Below are 12246 nucleotides of genomic sequence, written 5' to 3' on the forward strand. Positions count from 1 at the left end.
GCTGCCTGTGGCTTTCTGAGGCTGGGACTTGCTGGTTGAAGGCGACTTTCCTTGTGTCTGGCAAATACCAGAGCACATTCGCCATAGGGGGTGGGGAGGGGTGGTTTCCACTGTCCTTTCATGTGATGGTGAAGAGGCCTCAGGAAGGGGCCAGAACCTTCCTGAAACCATGATGGGTTATCCCTTGAGAGATGTATTCACACGAGTCCCACGAGGAGCTACCTGAGTTGGACAGGAAGAGCTGACAGCTACATTACGTTGTCTGCTCACTGCCTGCCCTTGTCCCTTGGCTGAGTGCCCCAGGTTCATTTCCATCCTCGAAGATCAAGAAAATCTTGCTGTAAGGCTGGGCCACTCCTTGGCCTAGGGACGTGTCTGGAAGATGAGGCCATTTTCTTATTTCATTCCTTCTCCCTGTTTGCTGTCCCCTTTTCCTACCCGGCCTTCTTCCCCATTCCCTTCCTTTCCCCTTCCTCCTGCCCTTCCACGTTTTCTCCTCAGTTCCTCCCCTGCTCTCAACCAGGCATTGTGCCAAATCTGACATTGTAAGCGGCACTTCCTGTAACATGAGTCAGCATTTCGTTTTTCTGAATCAGCACTTTCCTTTCTGTTAGAGAAAAACAAACATTTTTATTGAGCACCCAAGACATGTTGGGCACCCAGGTGGGCACCGCTCACTGGGCAGGCATTCTCCAGAGAAATCCTCAGCGCACTCCTGAGTGAGGTGTTGCTGATCCCATGAACGGATGAAGCAACCCTAAAGCAGGAGAGCCACCAGGGCCGGTGGGACGGGCACTGGGGAGTCTGGGAACTGCTGGCATTGTCTTCAGGGCCGGCCTTTTTTGTGTGATTCAATTTTATTTTATTTTTTAATATTTTTATTGAGATATCTTCACACACATACAGTTCATCCATAGTATACAATCAGTGGCTCACAATATCACCATGATCATTTTTAGAACATCTGCATCACTCCAGAAAAATAAATAAAAAGAAAAAACCTACACATCCCATAGTCCTTACTCCTCCCTCTCATTGACCACTGGTAGTTTTTTTATTTATATGCTGTAGGGTGGGGTCACATTTCATTCTTTTTCCATGTGAGTCTCATTATTGCAGCACCATTTGTTGAATTTTGTTTGTTTGCTTGCTTGCTTTCGTTGGTTTCTTTTTTGTTTGTTTTGGGAAATGCATAGGCCAGGAATTGAATGACCACTAGTATTTTTATCTAATGAATTTTTTTTACCCATTATTCCCCCCAACCCCCCCCCCCATTATTTATTTGTTCTTTTGTACTTATTTATTAGTCATCTGCCCATACCTTGGATAAAGGGAGCATCAGGCACAGGGTTTTCATAATCACATGATCAAATTGTATTGAGAACTCTTGATTGCTAGTGGCAGAAACCCAGTTAAAATGACTTTAGCAGAAGAGGGAATGTGTCAGCTGAAGGGTTCGTTCAGGTGTAGCCCGATCTAGGTACTTAAATAGACGCACTGCAGTTCTCATCTTTCTGTATTATAATTCAGTTTTTCCCCCAAGCGGTTTCTATTTCGGGCAGGCTCAAGCAGAAGCAAGATGACAATCCATAGCTCTAGACGGTGATACTCCAGATGTGTCTTTCAACCTAAGGTCTTGGGCTGATTGCCTGATTGGCCTGATTTGGGTCTTGGGCCGGCAGTGCTCTAGAAGATGTGAGGTCAGCCCAGACCTGGGCCATATGCTCCTGCTACTCCTGAATCAAGGCTGGGGGAGCAGGTCAGTCACGCCCCTGAGCTGGGAGTGGAAGAAGGTGGTTTCCCAACACAAAAACAGAGTGCCATCATGAGACAAGGGAATGGGTGCTAGGTGGGTATGCTAGCCGAGATAAGAGGCAGCCAATGTAACAAAGATTCCCAACAAATTCTGAGGCTAAAGAAGAGAGAAAGTTGTTCCTTTCTCGTGTGGGAGTTCCACCATCACGGGGCCTCTGATTTCTTGCCTCAGATGACATGGTCTACACATGTCACTGTGGGTCTCCCTGAATTTCCGCCAATGTGTGAGTGCTGTCTTGGTTTGGGTTCCTCCAGAAGCAGATCCTGAGGCAGGGATCCAAGTTGAAGTAGATTGCTGAGGAGGGGATCCCAGGAAGCAGCCGCAGAGAAGTGGAGAAATGTGACAGGATAGAGAAGACACCCAAGAAAGAATCCAATCATGGAAGTCACCACTGAGGGCAGCTGGAGCTTAATCCCACCAGGACCTCTCAGAGCTGGTTAGAACATGCTTCAGCATTAGCCCACTGGAAGGGCATGGAGAACTATTTGTCCACTAACTCCCCAGCTGTCATTGCTTGAGGTCCTGGAGTAGGGGCATGAGTTTCTGGGCCCTTCCAGCTCTCCTTGTGCGTTGGCCAACTATGCTTCCCAGACCAGGAAAACACCCTCGGGCCGATTCGCAGGGGTGAGTCACAGCAGCCTCCTGCTCATGGAGACCAGGGAGTCAGGGCTGGCTGCAAGTGTGGAAGAGCCACACCCACTCTCGAAGCTGCCAGCCTGGATGGGGTGCCCTTCCCTTCCACCTACTTTCCATGGGAAGGTTTAGCCATGTTCCCTGGAGGGCTGGAAGGTATCACCTTCTTTAGGATGAAAGAATGGAGGGAAATGTTATGGAGGACATCTCGTGGTCTCACCGTAGTAGACAAAGCCAATTGCCGTCCACACTTCTAACCTCCTCCTCATCCCTCCAACCCTGTTTGCCTACTTGTTCTCAGTCAAGGGTCAGGAGATCCAACCGAAGTGTCCCAGTTCAGGGCACTGGTCCTCAGGCTGGGAGCCCTGGAGCCTTAGATATTAGGAGACGGGGATGCAGATCCATGAGCCTATCGTCAATATTTTATCTCCCTTCTTGGAAACCTCTTATTAACCTGTACTACATCAACCTGTGCAGAGTCTCTGCCTTCAGTTGGTGTTGGGTCAGACAGTGTGGAAACGCTGATAGAAAGGGATGGTCTCGATCAGTGTGGCTTCTTTTGTCAGTACCTTAGCTTGGATTTCTGGAAGCAGAGCCTGAGACAGGGATTCTGGGGTAAGTGGTTTAGTAAGGAAGGGCTCCCAGGTGAAGCCAGTAAGGACAAGGGAAGCAGGATAAGACCGAGTCTGGAACTAGAAAAAGTTATTAAGATGTGGGCTCAGCTGGAGTCTAGCTTCAACCTGGTCCCATGGGGAGCGCTGGAGTGTGAGTGGCACAACAGAATTGCCCCCTTTGATGCAGGGGGCCAGTCATCTGCTGTGAACTGCTCCCGGGATACAAGGGAGAAAGACATAACCTCCTGGGCATTTTTAGCAAGACCAGCTGGGAGCGGTTTAGCAGCTGGGAGCTGAGTCACTTGGCACCAACAGGATTTAATACTTCAGACAACAGTTTATCAAATCTGAAGTTTCCAAGGTGGGTAAAAGTCCACCGGATCTGGCTGCTTCTCCCTGGAGTATCTGCATTTTAATAAAGGACTTGCTGTGGAGCCAAAGGAATGATTCACTTGTTAAAAAGTATGCGTTTTGGGGAGAAATAAAAATAAATATGAAAAGGAATACAATTGACATTTGATTTTCAATAAGGCCCCCAAATTCACTGAACTGGGATAGAATAGTCTTTTCAATAAATGGGCATGGGAGAACTGGATTTCAATGCCAAAAGAATGAAAGAGGACCCTCCCTTATACCCTTTACAAAAATTAATTCAAAATGGATTAAAGACCTAAATGTAAGAGCCAGTGCCATAAAATTTCTGGAAGAAAATGCAGGGAAACATCTTTAAGATCTAGTAATAGGAGGTAGCTTCTTAAGCTTCACAACTAAAGCACAAGCAGTGAAAGAAAAAATAGACATGGAAACTCCTTAACATCAAGAGCCTCTGTACCTCAAAGGACTTCGTTAAAAAGGTGAAGAGGCAGCCAACTCATTGGAAGAAAAAATTTGGAAACCACATATCGAAAAAAGGCTTGATATCCTGTGCCTGTATAAAGAAATTATACAACAAAAGAAAACAACCCAATTTTAAAATGAGCAGAGGATATAAGTAGACACTTTTCTAAAGAGCAAATACAGATCTCTAAAAAGCACATGAGGAGCTGCTCATTTTCATTGGCTATATGGGAAATGTAAATTAAGACGACAATGAGATACCACCTCACACCTATCTATATGAATGGCTGCCATGAAACCGGAAACTACAAATGGAGAAGATGTGGAGAAACTGGAACACTTATTCACTGTGGGAATGTATAATGGTGCAGCTGCTGTGGAAGGCTGTTTGGCAATTCCTCAGAAAACCTAAATATTGAGTTGCCCTATGACCCAGCAATACCAATGCTCGGTATATTATACCCAGAAGAACTGAAGCAGTGACATGAACACATTTGCACACTGATGTTCATAGCGGCACTATTCACAATTGCCATGAGATGGAAACAATCCAGGTGCCCATCAACAGACAAGTGGATAAATAAAATGTGGTATATACATACGATGGAATATTATGCTGCAGTAAGATGAAATGATGCCCCAAAACATACAACAACATGGATGAACCTTGAGGACATAATGCTGAGTGAAATAAGTCAGTCACTAAAGGACAGATACTGTATGGTTTTGTTATGACTCTGTTAAAGGTAAGCTCAGAGGCTACCCTATAGAACATAGCAGACCTAGATATACACAGAAACTAGAGACAGAGGAAAAGCTACCCTAAGAAGTTGAATCTAAATGCAAGGAAATGGATAGAAGTGATTATAACTCATTAGAAGGTTTATAAGAAACAATGCCACATGGAAGGTGAATATGACTGAAAGGAGATATATAATACCATGTATCCCAGTGATTAAATTTATGATTATAAATAAGTTCTCACAAGAACTATTTCAATGGTTCGATAGTGGACTAGGAGTCAGTGGTAGAGGAATAGAGGGGAGAAACTAAAAATGCACGCTATGGCCAATAGTTAATAGGCAGTTAGATAGTGCTAATGGTCATAGGTGGCTAAACCCCAATCAACATCACTCTTGTTGTTTCTTAAGAACACCTAGGGCTTGAACTGAGACTTCGTAAAGGTTTCTTGTACTAGGTTTGCATTCCTGGAACATATAATTCCCAGAGGGTTCCTAGGTCAGATAAATCCTGAAACCCGAAGGGACCAGCCTCTCCAGGATTATCTATTGACTGCATCCCCGTATCCTTCAGTGCGGACACCCCTTCTCAACATGAAAGGGTCGGAGCAGGTATCCCCCAGCAATCCCTATAGAATGGGAGAGAGATTGATGGAAAAGGAGGAGGTATAGTAGAGTAAATGGAATTTAACAAATGAGTATGGCTGCTGAATCACCCTATTAATATTCCTTTAGGCCTCCAGTGTTTTGGAGCAGCTAGAAGGAAAAATCTGAGATGATGGAATGGTAGTCCATAACAAACTCTGGGATCTGTTCTGCAGCTGCTTGTTTAGATGTGCTTTGAAATTGTTGCTTTTCGCTTTCTTTGCTTTGTATATGTGTTGTATTTAACAACAAAAAAAAGTTTTAAAAAAAGGAATACAGGGAAAAGTCTCCCTTCCAAACCTGTTCCCCTTCTGCCAAGCCCATCCTTTCACATCATAATTAACCACAATTGTTAGTTTCTTGTGCAACTTTCCCAAGTTTCTTATGCCTATCTAAGCAAATAGGAACATATGCATTCTTTTTTCCCACTTAAAAAAATTAGCCAGTAAGTACACTTTGCAATTTGGTCCCATGCATTTTTCTTTTAATAATACATCTTAGAGCTCTTTCCACAATAATACTTAACATCTGTTCTCATTTCTCTTTATACCTATCCATTGTGTAAATATACCGTAATTAGGTTAAGAGTATTGAGGGACATTTATGTTGCTCCCATGGTGTTTTTTAAACTTTTTTTAATTGAATAATATAAAATATCTATAAAGCAAAGAAAGAAAAAAGCAATTTTCAGAGCTCTTCAACAATTAGTTACAGAACACATCCCAGATTTTGTCACGGGTTACTATACCATCCGCTCAGATTTTTCCTTCTAGCTGCTTCAGAATATAGGAGGCTAGAAGGCTTAAATATTTTTTTATCATCACAATCAACTTTTTTCTTTTTTATGAAAATAACATATATACAAAAAAGCAACACATTTCAAAGCACAGCACAACAATTAGTTGTAGAACAGATTTCAGAGTTTGGTATGGGTTACAATTCCACAATTTTAGGTTTTACTTCTAGCTGCTCTAAGATACTGGAGACTAAAAATCATATCAATAAATGATTCAGCCATCATATTAACTTGTTAAACCCTACCTTCTCTGTATAACTCCACCATCGCCTTGATCTTTCTATCCCACTTTTTGGGGATATTTGGACTATGGCTGTTCTAACTTTTTTATATTGGAAGGGGCTGTCAATAATATGGGTAAAGAAATGGAACTACCACAACTCCGAAGAGGCTGGCTGGGCCCTCTAGGTTTCAGGATTTATCTGGTCCAGGGACCCATCTGGAGGTTGTAGGTTTCTGGAAAGTTAACCTAGCAAATGGAACCTTTGTAAAATTTTATATATTGCCCTAGGTGTTCTTTAGGATTGGCTGGAATGGTTTTGGATGGGGTTTAGCAAGTTATGCTAGGTAGCAATGTCTAACTGAAGTTTGCATAGGAGTGCCCTCCAGAGTAGCCTCTGAATTCTATTTGAACTCTCTCAGCCACTTCTTTTCCCCCTTTTAGTCAGGATGGAATTGCTGATCTCATGGTGCCAGGGCTGGGCTCATCCCTGAGAGTCATCTCCCATGTCGCCAGGGAGACTTTCTCCCCTGGATGTCATATCTTCCGTAGGGGGGAAGGCAATGATTTCACTTGCAGAGTTGAGCTTAGAGAGAGCGAGGCCACATCTGAGCAACAAAAGTGGTCCTCCAGAAGTAACTCTTATGCATGCCTATAAAAGTTATTTTTTTTTAAAAAAAAAAGAAGCAGGCTAATCTTCTCCACTACCTATATAAGCTTAACAAGAGCAAGCCTCAAGATCAAAGGCTTGGCCTATTTTTTGGGGTGTCCCTAATGTTTGACACAGTATCAGGGGATTCCCTGATGGTAAAGTTTAATAGTTCCATATTTTTTCTCCCATCCCTCAAAGGACTTTGCCAATACTTTTTTTTTTTTTTTTTTTTTTTTTTTTTTTTTTTTTTAAAGGAAAGACAGAGAGAAGGAAGGAAGGAAGAAAGGGAAACATCTTTAAACATTTTCTTGTTTTATTGTATTTTGTTTTTCCGTTTTTTGTTACATGGGCTGGGGCCAGGAATCGAACCGAGGTCCTCCGGCATAGCAGACAAGCACTTTGCCCGCTGAGCCACCGCGGCCCGCCCTGCCAATACTTTTTGATTATCTGCTTACTATATTATACTAAGATATATCCTGGCATTACATTAAACTATCTTCACACACTATACAATCCATCCAAACTGTACAGTCAGTGGTTCACATTATCATCACTTAGTTGCATATTCATCATCGTGATCATTTTTAGAACCTTTGTATTATTCCAGAGAAAAAAGTAAAACCCGATACATTCCATACACCTTATCCTTTCCTCTTTTGAGCACTAATATTGCAATCTACCTAATTTTAAGACTTACGATAGAGGTAGGTTAACTAAGACAGTGTAGTCGTGACAGATATATGTGTGTGTGTGTGTGTGTGTGTACACAGAACATCCAGATGTAGATCATACAAACATGGGCGACAGACTTCTTTTTTACAACGTAGTTTTACAGTCATTCCCAAAGATCAGGGCTACTGGATTATAGTTCGACAATTTCAGGTGTTTCCTTTTGACTATTCAAAAATACTAGACTCTGAAAAGAAATAGCTATATAATGACTCAATAGTCACATTCATTTCTTAAATCCTACTCTCTCCGTTACACCTCCTTCCTCTCATTTGATCATTCTCTCAGTCTTCAGGGATATCTGGCAATAACCATTTTAACTTCTTCCTGCTGGAAAGAGGTGTTGACCTTGTGGGGTAGAGGAATAAGCTTGGTTGTTGTTTTTGGAGAGACTAAGTTTTAAGACTTATCTGGCCTAGGCTCAACCTGGAGGCCTTAACTTTCTGAGAAAATAAACTTACTGAGAATGACTTTTATAGAGACTTAGATAGAGCCCAGGGCATTCCCTAGGGTTTTCAAAAATACTGTTGGTTAGGGCATGGCATAATGTGGTAGTTTGAAATATCTGGCTAAAACCTGCATAAGAGTAACCTCCAGAATGACCTCTCAACTCTATTTGAAATCCCTTAGCCACTAAACTTATTTTGTTCCATTTCTTTTTCCCTTTTTGGTCATTCTCAATCCCACAATGCCAGGGCCAGGCTCATCCCTGGGAATCATGTCCCACTTTGCCCCCCTGGACATCATATCCCATGTCGTGGGGAGGGCAATGATTTTACTTGGAATGAGAGAGAGAGAGACTGGTCACATCTGAGCAACAAGAGAGGTTTTCTGGAAGTAACTTTTAGGCATAACTATGGGGAAGCTTAGCTTCTCCACTACAGAAATAAGCTTTATAAGAGCAAGCTTCAAGATCAAGGGCTTGACTTATTAAATTGGGACAATATCAGAGATTTCCGAGGTGGGAAGGTTTAATATTTCCATATTTTCCCCCAGTATCTCAAGGAGCCTTTGCAAATGCTTTTATTTTCTGTCCAAAATACTCTGGGTTGTATTGGGATATTACATTAACCTGTGCTGAATGACAAGATCTCATTCCTATGTAATTATGTTATATAAATAAACTGACCATACAGGGTAAATTAGATAGTGAGCTACAGTTAAAATACAAATTTTCTATCAAATGAACCTTTCTTTCTTTGGTCTCTCACAGAAGTTGAAGTTTTAAACTATAATCAGTATCATCCATTGCCCAGTATTCTGATTTACCTTAGTCCTAACCAAATCCGTTTCATTCATATCTCTAGTTAAAGTCTGATCTCTGTTTCAGCTCCTGTAACACTTGCTGTATGGAGTAATGCTGACTTTCAGAGCTGCAGAACACTAACTCTGAGTCTCAGGTATCACAGAGATTCCCAAAGTTCCGAGGAACTTATTGGCTTATACACAAAGGGCTCAGCATCTCGGAATTTAGAAATAACAGTTACAACTCAGGAATAGATGTGACTGCTGTAAGAGCTTACAATCTAGGAACCTTTACAAGAAGCCTTATTGAACATTCTATACTCCTTAATCATCGATTGCCCAATCTCTGCCCACATTTTATTCCCTGATAACCTTTGCTCCCAAATTCAATTCTCAGCATGTTCTCATTATAGTTACTTTATATTAGTGAGCCTTACGCTATTTGTCCCATCGTTTCTGGCTTGTTCCCAATGTTTTCCTAATATGTATCATGCTACAATGAGTAACTTCATACCGATGCCATTTCACATATGTGCAAATGTATCTGGAATTAATTCCCAGAAAAGGAATTGAGCGGTCCAAGGGCATATCCATTTGTAATGTTGGTAGCTATGGCCCAAATGCCCTGTACACAGGGATCAGACTTGTTTGCAGTTCTACTGGCAAAGAGTGAGAGTGCCTGGCTCCTCACCCCCATGCCAAGTCATATTGCCATGGTTTGGGGTTTGGGCTCATCTGATAGGGGAAAATAGTTTCTCAGTGTAGTTTTATTTTACCTTCCTCTGATCATGGGTAGAGATGAAAGAGGCCGAATATCTTTTCATATGATGAAAAGCCATTCATAGTTCCCTTTTTGTGAACTGCCTCTAGGCCCGTTTTCCTTCTGGCATGTCATTCTTTCTTTTCGGCCCAACTTCTAGAAATTATTATTCTAACAAACCAGGAAGTTCAGCCCCTTGTAATAGAGTGACTGATTCTCCCCGTTTGTCCCGATTTAATTTTGCTCCTGCTGTTTTTCTTTCCAAACAGAAGCATTTGATTTTTATATAGTTTGAATTAATCAATCTTTTTCTTTTTCTTCTTCTTTTTATTTTTTATGACTGCTGGAGACTGAGTTGTAGTCAGAAAGGCCTTCCCACTCCAAGGTTATATCAGAGTTCTGCCATGCTTTTTTCTAGGACTTAGGTTTTATCACATAGATATCTTTGATCCATTTGGACTATTTCCTGGTGCACAGTGGGAGGTATGGATCCAACTTTATCATTTTCCAGATGGCTGGCAAGAGATATTTTTTAGCAGAAAGCTGATCCAAAATATACACCAGAGAACGCTTTCTCCAGGAGAAGGTCACATGCCTCGGCAGAAGGTTCGGGGAATTATAGTAAGGAGCTGTTTGCTTTAATTAGCAAAGATCCATTTGTTCACAAGCGTTTATCAAGTGCCTGATGCCTTTCTAGATATTGGAGATAGGAAAAATAGATAAAGTCCCTGCCCTCAAGGAGATCACATTCTCTTTAGGGAAAAAGATAATGAATAAGCAATTAAGTATATACTATATTAGACACCATAGTGCAAAATTAAATAAGGAGTTCCAGCTACTATGGCTGTAGGTTTTATGCCAAAACCTATGACTTCCATAGGTCAGGAATGTGGACAGGGCATACACAGGGGCCCAGGGGATAGCTTTCTGGTCTCTGCTTAAAAGTTGTGCAATCATGGTGGTCTTCTGGGGAGCCGGCCCCCGAAGAACCACACCTCCCAGAGTTCACATACTTGGACAGTCCTCTCCCACCCTGACCCCTAGTTGGCCAGGGGACTCTTATTGTGTAACAGATATGGTGGAAGTAAGGCTGGGCCAGCTCTGGCCTCAGCTTTAGGATGGCCTGGCAGTTCCCACTTTTTGTATTTTGGGAGCTTTAGGAAGCTCAGCCTCAGCTACTGAGGCTAGAAAGGCCATTGAGGCTCTGAGACTATATGGAGAGAGGGGCCCACTTGTCTCAACATCCCAGCTGAACCCAGCCTTCCAGCTGTCCCTACGAGTCGCTGGACATGTGAGTGAACCGTTCTGAATGGTTCAGCCCAGCTAAGCCCCAGATGAGACTGCAAGTCCAGCGAAAATCCACGTGGAGTAGAGAACCACCTCGCTGAGCCCAGTAAGCTCACAAAATCTGAAGAAATAATAAACAGCTGTTTTAAGCCACTAAGTTTTGGTGTGATTCACCATGCTGGAACTGAGAACCAGAACTCCTTCCCTGCCCACCCCAATTCAAATCGCAGCCTCTGCTCTGCTTTGTTGTCTTTTCACAGCACTCTTAATGTCCTAACATGGCTATGTGCATTACTTAGTGACCATCTCTCCCAATAGACTGTAATTTCCATGAGGTGGGGTATTTTGTTTGGTTCACTGCCTTATTCCCCAAGCTTAGAACAGTGCCTAGCATATAACAGGTCCTCAGTGAATATTTGTGGGCCAGATGAAATATAAGTAGCCAATCTTCTAAGATCAAAATAGACTTAGTTTTAGAATGACCCTTTTCCCCTGAGAGAAACTGCCCAGTGCCCGCTCATGACGGTACACTGTTCCATCAAGTACATCCTGCAGCTGATCTTGGGCATTGAACTCCTGCTCCATGGAAAACAAGATTAGAAAACTAACAGGTAAACACAAAAACAAAAAGCTCATTAGCCATAAGTGACCGCAAACAAAACCTAGTTCTGTATCTGGGGAATCCTCTCTTGTTCTCTTGAGGAGGCGAGAACCATTGGCTCATGCAAAGACTCTTGGAGGAGGGGGCAAAGAATAGTGGGTACCAAGTGGGACATGGAAGGAGGGCCCTGACTCCCAGGGCAAGTGCCTGTACCCCTTAAAGGTGAGTCCCCAGCAAGAGTCCTCCTGGGCTCAGTCCTGCCTACTATGAAAGGGGCAGCTTTGTGCAGCTGCCACGGTCCACACAGTTGCTATTTCCATTTTCTCCTCTGTACCATCGGCCTGACATTTCCTCTGTCGATTCCAAGCCCAGTGTACCATTTTAGCTGACGTGGGTGAGTATTTCGTGGGGACAGCAGATGGATGGGATGACAAATAGCAGGATGGTGGGGACAGTTTGAGAAGTGCTTTTTCCTGTGCTGGAGGTGTTGGCTGTGCACGTGCTCTAGCCCAGTCTAGACTCTGAGAAAGCAGCAGCATGAGCTAATGGATGGCCGGCAAGCTGGATTCCATGTCTTTCTTTGCAGCTTGGCATACGCATCCATATGTCCAGTCAACCAACTAACCAACTAACCAACTGCCTTGGGCGCCCCCAGAAGCAGACCTCAAGAA

The sequence above is a fragment of the Tamandua tetradactyla genome, chromosome 1 (assembly GCF_023851605.1).
Source record: "Tamandua tetradactyla isolate mTamTet1 chromosome 1, mTamTet1.pri, whole genome shotgun sequence".
Taxonomy (NCBI): Eukaryota; Metazoa; Chordata; class Mammalia; order Pilosa; family Myrmecophagidae; genus Tamandua; species Tamandua tetradactyla.